Below are 9,490 nucleotides of genomic sequence, written 5' to 3'. Positions count from 1 at the left end.
AGGAGTTTTAGTTTGAGCAGCTTTTGCAGAAATCTCCTGCAGATTTGTCCTCCAAAAATCGACATAAATTTCTTCTTGGATGTCTGGGATTAGAGGATAGTGAATCTATGGAATTCATTGCCACAGGAGGCTGTGAAGGCCAAGTCATTAAGTATATTTAAAGCAGTGGTTGAGAAGTTCTTGATTAGTAAATGTCACAGAGGTTATGGGGGAATGGGGTTGAGGATAATTAATCAGCCATGATGGAAAGGCAGAGTATTGTACTCTCAATAGGCCGATGGCTTAATTCTGCTCCTTTGTTGTATGGTCTTAATTGTAGAAAAGGGTGGATGCTATTGACAATATATAGGCATAATGGAGCTGACTGCATAGACTGGATTTAATGAACTAATTCTTGAGTCTTTTCTTGCCTTTTGTATTTTATAATTGCAAAATTGGAGATTTTTGTCCAGAGGCTGTGCAATGCATTTGACAATCTTTCTTGACACTTTGCAGTCTAGACTTATTATTTTATAAATTGAATCAGAATTAACATTTGTAATTTGGGTTTTTGTGTATATAAAATTTACACAGTGTAATGGAATGTAAACTTAGTGCATTCTTAAGGCAAACTTAATGCAAACTTAAGGCAGCATCTGTGGAAAGTAGCAAGTCGACTACTGTTTTCCATAGAAGTTGCTTGTGCTGCAGAGTTCCTCCAAAGTGTGTACTGTATTCCAGCATCTACAGATTTTCCCTTATTCTTATGTTAAAATTGGTTATTTTAAATACTATTTGTCTTTAATATCTCAATCCACTGCCCCTGCAGCCTCCATCATTCCTCCAAATGATTATTGCCCAAGGCACTGATTTCAACAATCATGAAGTGCTTTGAAGGCTAGTAATGGATGGTATAAAATCCTATCTTTCAGCTACATTGGACCTTTTCCAGTTCGCCTACTGCTCAGACTGGTCCGTTATGCTCCACCTAGAATACGATGGGGTACACCAAGATGCTATTCATCCCCTTCAACTCGCGTTTAACGCAATCACCCCTCAGGCTGGTAGGTAACCTGTCCTCGTTGGGACTCGACACTCCTCTCTGTAACTGGAACTTGGACTTCTTGACGGAAAGACCCCAGTCAGTCCGAGTTGGCAGCAACATCTCAAGCTCCATCATACTGAGTACTGGTGTCCCTAGGGTTATTATATACTCAGTCTTGCTGCTTTGCACTTTCCGACTCAGGACTGCACTGCCGGGTTCAGTTCAAACCGCCTCAAAAGTTTGCTGCGTACAGAGAGGAGGTAGAGAAGCTTGTCAAATGGTGCGAGAATATCAATCATTCTCAACATGGACAAGACAAAAGAGATGATAGTGGACTTAAGAAACAGGTCGACCACTCGGTTGCACATCAGTCGTGGAGAGTGAAGAGCACAAAGTTCTTTGGTATGCACATAACGAACGATGTAACCTGGATCTCACTAGTCAAGGACAGCGGTGTCTACATTTAGAGAATATTGAGGCGTACAAGCCCCCCCCCCTCCCGGCCCCTATTCTAACAATTTTCTATATATAAAAAATAGCTGCAAGGCATCGGACTGCAAGACCTTAGAGGACGGTAAAAACTGCGGAGAGTCTCCTCCCTCTCTTCTTAATCCCCCCCCCCCCCCCCGTGTCAGCTACTGGGAGAGTTGCAGACGAAGAGCCCAAAAGCATTGTTGAGGATCCCTACCACCAATCCCACAATGTATTTAACCCATCACCATTAGGAAGAAGGTACAGAAGCATCAGGATTTAGGACTGTCAGACTGGGTAATAACAGCTTCCCTCAGGCTGTGAGAATAATGAATGCCCTGCCACCACCAAGGCTCGTTACTGGGACAGCAAGCTGCTTAGCTGTGCTGTGCTTTACAGCATGCATTTTGAATTGTATTTTATGAACTTGTACAATAATATTTTGGTTTGTGTGTGCGATAGATGTTGCGCCGTTGTTTTTGGTTGTATGTGCGTACAGTCAGATGATGATGAACTTCCGGCCTGATTAACTATGAATGGTTTGTTCTCCGAAATTAGCTTAAGCTATGAATGTACAATTTATGACGTTGGGAAGAAAAATGATCTCTATGAACATTACGGCTGTAAGATGTAGGCCATTCAGCCCATTGAATCTTCTCCACCATGGGTGTTTTTTCCAACCCCCATTCTTGCCTTCTCTCTATAGATCTTATAAAATTATAACCTCCTCAATCAAGAACCTATCAATGTCTGTCTTAAATGCGTCCAATGATGACCTCCACAGCCCTCTGGGGTAATGAATTCCTCAGATTCACTACCCTCTGGTTGAAGAAATTCCTCAGCTCAGTTTTAAATGGATGCCCCTTTATTCTGAAACTGCGCCCTCAGGTCATGGATTTTTTTTCGATAATGTAAATTATTTCAAGCTTATGCTTGTAAAATTTACAAATAACCAGAGATCCAAATTCCTTTAATCTTGGATCCTCATAATATCTGGAAAAAAAACTTGTGTTTTTACGTCCATTTTTCAATGTGGTTCAATGCACTTGTAGCTTCAAGCAGTTTTGTTCTAACCAAAGTTTTTTGTTACTCATGCATAATCCCAGGTGAGTGCTGACCACTGTTCAGATGAGGGCATATTTCCAAGAGTAGGGTATTTGCTCATTTTATTATTCAGACCCTTTTCATATGAATGTGGTGCTGCAGATTGCCTCGGGCTGACATTGATTAACTGCATAGTGTGGAATTGAAACTGGAATTATTTTTGTTCAATAACGAAATGGGCACTATCTTTACCTTTAAATCAATGAAGAGTGGACTATGCTACATTCCTTTTAAGTTCTCCTTGCCCTTAGTGCCCAGAAATTCTGTTCATAATGGGATTTTCCCCCCAATTTTGGGTAAGCAACTGCTTGCTTTGGGTATTCAGAATATTGAACAACTGACTGGATGACATGGAGCACTTGCTCAAAGAAAATATCTTCCTCCTAATAAACTAGGCAAAAATGAGCAAGTATTTCAGCTAGTTCAATTCTTAAAGCATTTCATCAGGTTTGCAATAGCGCCTCATTTAACATGTTAAATGAGGATTTTTATTTTGTAGGGTCAAAGCTAATAGTGCTAGGTAAGAAAGTGAACTTGGGCGGAGGATCATTCATGATCTTGTTAGGTAGTGGAGCTGAACCCAGCCTCTTCCTGTTCTCTACTTAATTGAAACATGACAAAATAGGTGCCAAAATGAGAGACATTAAATACAGTAATGAGTAAGCTTGGAGATGTTAAAATAAGTTTATTCCATTATGTTCCTTTTCTGGAACACGTAGTTTCAGTAAGGCAAACAATTTTAATTGAGCCTTGGGTTTTATGGAAGTTAATATTTAATACTTTGGGTTGCAGATAGCATTTGAATATTGTATCAAAAAATGTAAGTTAAAGCCGGGTGTTTTTTTGAGCAATTTTCAATTGTTTTGTTTCCTTTCTTGTTCCTTGATGTACAAAAAGCATGTTATCGAAAATGACTAAAGTTTTATTCCCTTCAACAACATTCAGCTGCCAATCTTAAATATTGCACACATGCAAGATCTGGCAGTAACTTACTGGTGAAGATCATTTAGCTGGGTTTGTTTTGCCTTAATGAACCTTTATATTTAATGTTATAGAAACATTAATTTCAATAGTAACAGTCTTATCTAAGTTGGAGGATCAAAGACTTGATCTTCCTTTCTTTACTACAGTTCAGGATGAGCTTTCCATGCAATGGTGAACAATTGCCACATTGTCAGAGATGAAACCTTTTGGTTAAAGGATAATGCATCTTTTCAGGTACATTTCTCCTTTGCAGAGTAAGACTTGGGTTTGATGCATTAATTCTGTGAAAAGAGCATGGCCAAATGAGAACATTTGTAGATTGCAGAATTAAATACTACTTTGGGGTGGTGTAGTTTGTAAATTTAATGCAAATGAATTGATCTTAAAATCTTGAAGCATGGGCATGGCATTCAGAATTTTCAAAGATGTGTATATTTACTGTTGGGAAAATAATTGTCAGAATAAGTCAAAAATACTAGTAAATTCCTGTTTTATTTTAGTATGGAAGATGTGAATTAGTACAATTTGCATATTCCTGAGAATAGATGAACTATCTAATGTTTTGGTCACAGGACCTGCTGAGGGACTGAAATTAAATTATCCCAATCTAGACTGAACTGAACATATTAATGTGATGCTTCCAAAGGCTTAAAGTTCCAGCAGTTCAAACAGCCATCTGATAAAGCTGATGACAACTGTATTTTAGAATGCATCTGATTTAATATCTTGGTTCAGTGTGCAGCCTCCAGTACCCCACAAATGACTTGTGCCATTTGACTTGCATGTCCTCTTCAATGGTCAGATATCACCGTATTTAGTGGTAGGAAGAAAATGTCAGTGTTGCCAATAATGCAACATTAAGAATGCGTCTTTAAAAAAACCCATCAAATATGCCTTTGGCACCTATGCAAAAGAGAACAATTAACAATTAGAATCCATGAATGGTTTAAGTGTGGCATTGTAGTAACTTGACTATAGAAAGGGTTTCTCAATATAAGGTGCAGTAACACTGGTATTGATTATGTCAGTGCGAAGTCTCCATTTGTCTTGCTCATCGTACTTATTTTTCTATTGTTTAGTACCAATTAAAGGGTCTGAGAGGTTAAGCTTCAGTTATGGAGGAATGAGCCTTTTTCACTGTGTTCTTGCAGCTGGAAGTTCAACTTTGTGAATTGTTTTCAACTACGAATCACAAATTAACTATGCCACAAGCATTACAATGAGCCCTTGTAATCTTTGTTTCATGTATTTCATCATGAATATCCATTATTTTTGCCTTTGTACTGAACATCTGCTCAGTCATTAATGCTTTACATACAGAATAATCTCATGAATTTTGTTCATTGAATATCCTGCTTTTGCATTTAGCTTGACATCGGCTTCCATTTTTGACATGCCACTACTTATTACTCCAAGATTACATATAGATGTAACAAATTCCATCATCTATTCATGTCCCTCATTCTTCATAGCCAAATTTAAACTTTTATTTATGCTTTTTAGGTCACTACTTATTGGTTTGGTTTACATTTTTTCTCAGTATAGTCCATTCTGAAACATAGAACCACTGAAACTGCTATATGAATGTAAGGTTTGCCGGTTTTTGGGCCTGGATTTGGTGTGTTATTGATGTAAGAAATTCAGCAATATCAATGACATGTTGGGGTAGGTATACTAATCTATTTTTCACAGTAAGGAATATTGTGACACCCTGAGGGATGCAGTATGAATTTGTGACACACTGGGGCATGCAGTATGCCAATGTATCTATATTGTTCAGACTTTGCAATTTGAGATTTAGTTCAATGACACATTGATGAATTTCCAAATCTTCCTCCCCCAGCTACCTTAGATACTCAGTGCAACCTTTTGGTTAAGGAATAGGGTATTCAAAGAAAATCTCATGAACTTTTGTTCTCGACTCCCCTATATCCATATGTGATTTGGATTACTTACAGCAGGCATCTCAAGGCAATGAAAATGTAACATCAATGTTGTCCTACTTCCCCGAAAGGATAAGTGAAATAGTGTTAATGTACACTCACAGGATAACTGCCTTAGCATTGATCCCTAGATATTCATGATCAACTACAGTACATTAGTTACCCCATATCCCTCGTGCATCAGATGCCAGATTCCTAGAATCGACAAGCTCTGTTTCGGGATGAGATTACCAAGACAGCAAGAAAATAGATTCAAGGACATGCTCAAATCCATTTGAAGTATAATGTTCCCGCTCTTCCTTGGCAACTTCTAGTTTGGGACTAATCTAAGTGATTAAGGAGCATTCTGGATTATACTGTGAATCTCGAGACCATGGACAAGGAGCCCATAGAAACTCATAGTAAATAGTGGATTGTGTGAACCACCTAAAAAGCTAATTATCCACCAGCTGCTGCCCTGCCTCATCTGTGAAATAATATTTGTTTTGACATCAAACTCATAGCCACCACTGAGCCCATCAAACCAGAATGGAACAAATTATCATCTATCAGAGAACTGCTCAGGACAACTTTCATCTACCCATAACAGTCCCAATGCTGGAGGAGGTTAATCACAATGTAATACATGTATGCCCATTTCTAATAGGAACCTAGGAATTTACAAGAGGAAAAATAGATGTGAAATATTTAAATAATAAATTCTTCCCAAATAATGTGGAAGGTTCAGATTAATTAACAGACTGAGGAATTAAAACTAGGATGAATAAGGCTGTCCCAAAATAAGAATGGGCAGACAATTTAGGTCTGGAATTGAGACATTTCTTCACTCGGAAGGTGGTGAAACTTTGCAACTTTTTACACGGGCATTGTGAAGGTTCAGTCCTTTATTGTATTCAAAATACAGCAATAGATGCTAAATATTAAAGGAAACAAGGGATATGGCAACAGGATAAAAGAAAAGTAATAGTGAGGTAAATCAGCCATGAATTTGTTAAATAGAACACACTTGAGATGCCAATTGGATGACCTGCTCCTTTTTTTAAATATATATATATATATAATGTTCAATCAAACGACATTAAATATCATGAAATTAAATTCTACCTTATATTTACTTAATATAGTTCTGACTTGTACAACATTGATTTTATGGGTTATTATCAAACCAATGTGTTCTTGGGTGCAGTAAACTCCTGTCAATAAATCATCACATACTGTATAAGAGAGCATTTCTGTGAAGGGATGGGAGTTTCTTCTTTCACGTAGCTTCACTCTGCTTCTTTCCAGCTTCTCAGGTTACAGTTTCCACAGTGTCATATGGGCCCTTTGCTGTTTTGCCTTGAATGAGTCAATGAGGGTCTTTGCTACAAGCCTAAAGAAGTTCTGTGGCATTTTTTTGTCTATTTGAAAATATCTGATCATTTATTCCCTCGTGTATTGCTGTTTAAAAATGTTTTTATGAAGAAATTAATAACAATTACATTTTTAAAATAACATCAAAACTTTAATCTGAATGTTCTAAGATTTTATGTAAAATATAACAGTTGATGGAACAGGAAGTGACTGAGGTAATAAAGTGACTTTAAAATGATTTATGGTAATCTAATTGTTAAAATTGTGCCTTTCTAAATCTGTTCATTCTTTTTAGATCTTTCATTAATTTCTTTCTTAGAGCTACAGCACGGAACAGGCCCTTCCAGCCTAACAAGCTGCAATGCCCAGCAACACACCTATTTAACCCTAGCCTTATCACAGGACCATTTACAATCACCAATTAATCTACTAACCGGTAAGTCTTTAGTCTGTGGGAAGAAACTGGAGCACCTGGAGGAAATCTACATGCTCACAGAGAGAATGTACAAACTCCTTACAGAGGCACGGAATTGAATTCTGAAACACCTTGAGGTATGATAGTGTTGTGGCCCACTTTACTACTGCATAAGCTCTATTTCTACACTGGTGACTGGTTTAAATGTCACCTCCCTTGATCTAAGAGGATTTGTATAATTACATGATACACCACTGACAAAGATTATAGAAAGCACTGAAATCATTAAGCATTTTCAGTATTGCCAATGTTCTGTGATTTTTTTTGTTGGAAATGCATTTTGTAATCTTAAAGAGATCCTAATTTTGCTGATCATACCTCTTGTTCACTCTGTTAAATAGCTTGCCACTTTATATAATTTGAAAGACGTGTGCTAAATTCAAAACTGAAGAATGTAAGATCAAAAATACCATTTTATTGATCTTTAATTTCCAAAGAAACCTCAGGTTATTTGATGGATCTAAATGACATGTAGTTCCACCTCCTGGACAAATTCAAATATTTATTACTCGAGTTTAACAGGCCTATAGTAAAAAAGGGATTTTACACTGGATAAGGAAGGATGTCCAGAATCCAGTCCAAGTCCAAATGAGGAGTTTCAGCTTGAAGTGTCAACTGTTTATCTTCTTCCATGTCTGCTGTCTATTTCCCTTGTCAGATGCTGTCTGGCCTGCTGAGATCCTCCAGCAGTTTGTACTATACATGGGTAAGTCCTGATTAGCCACATACTTTGGCTGTTAGGTCATCACAAGTAGTATTTTGTTTATGTAAGTTATCAATAGGTCCTGTGATGAAATATACTGATGGTACTTGCAGAATAATTTGCATGTAAATATAGTCAATTTGGTATCAACCCTTTTCCTTTCCCAACATTATTTCTGATAATGAATCATACACTAAGACCTAACTTAAGGGAGCTTTTAGTCCATGATCATATTCAAAGGGCAATTTGCATTGGGTTACATGGAAAATGCAGACCTTTGTATTTTTCAGGATGTGGACAAGAATGGCAAGGCTAGCTGTTATTAGCCATCACTAATTCGCCTTGAGCAACAGTGATGAGCCAACTTTCTTTACTGCTGTAATCCTTCTAGTGAAAATATTCTCTCAATGCTGTAGAGTATGGAATTCCAGAACATAGAAACATTTCGCCATTTCTTTATCATTGCTGTGTTTGAGTCAGGATGTGATGTGACTTTAAAAAAGAACTTGTGGTATTCAGATATTGCTGCTGCCCTTCTGTCTGTCTGTAGAGCTTCAGGTTGGAAAAGTGCTGACAGAGTACCCTATGCAAGTATACTTTGCAAGCCCCTGCATCATGTGTGGAGGGAACAAATGTCAAGGTTTGGGAATGAGGTATCAGTTAATTAGGATTTTTTGTCCTAGTCATGTCAGACTTCTTGAGTGTTGGAGGTGTACTCGTGCAGATAAATGAAGAGAGCTTTGCCTTACTCTGAACTTCTGCCTGTCAAATGCTGGGTAGACCTTGAGGTATCAGGAAGTGAGTCGCGGTGTAGGATGCCAGCCTCCGACCTTCTCTTATAGTGATAGCATTTATGTAGCTTGTTCACTTGAGTTTCCATTCAGCAGTGACCTCCCAGGGCATTAATGGTGGAATTCTTCGCAATTATACCTCCACTGAATATTAAAGATAGTCATTGCCTGGAACTTTATGGGGTATGTTACTTGCCATTTAACACCTATATGTGGATATTGTCTAGGTCTTGCATGTTGCAGGTGTGAACTGCTTCATTTGCTAGGAGAGTAGCAAATGAAATTGAGCATTCTTATAATCATGGCAACATGCACAACATACTGGAGGAACTCAGCAGGGCAGGCAGCATCTATGGAAAAGAGTAAACAGTTGATGTTGCATGCCGAAAGTCAATGGCTCTCTTCTCTTTAGAATTGCGATAAATATATGCAATTAGACTTTAGTCTGTTCATCAGGAATTATTTTTGTGTTCCTTTATGATGACTGTTATGGTAATGTTTACCTTAAGTCTGAAATATAAAATCAAAGACTGTTGAGAAAACCACGATACAGTCTGTAGGTTTAATCAAAGCTGAGAAAAATCTGAAGATGCTGGAAATCAAAGCAACCACACACAAAATGCTGGAGGAGCTCAGCAGGTC

Source organism: Hemitrygon akajei, chromosome 18 (genome assembly GCF_048418815.1).
Source record: "Hemitrygon akajei chromosome 18, sHemAka1.3, whole genome shotgun sequence".
Classification (NCBI taxonomy): domain Eukaryota; kingdom Metazoa; phylum Chordata; class Chondrichthyes; order Myliobatiformes; family Dasyatidae; genus Hemitrygon; species Hemitrygon akajei.
The sequence above is the reverse complement of the archived record's forward strand: the minus strand, read 5'-3'. Positions refer to the sequence as shown.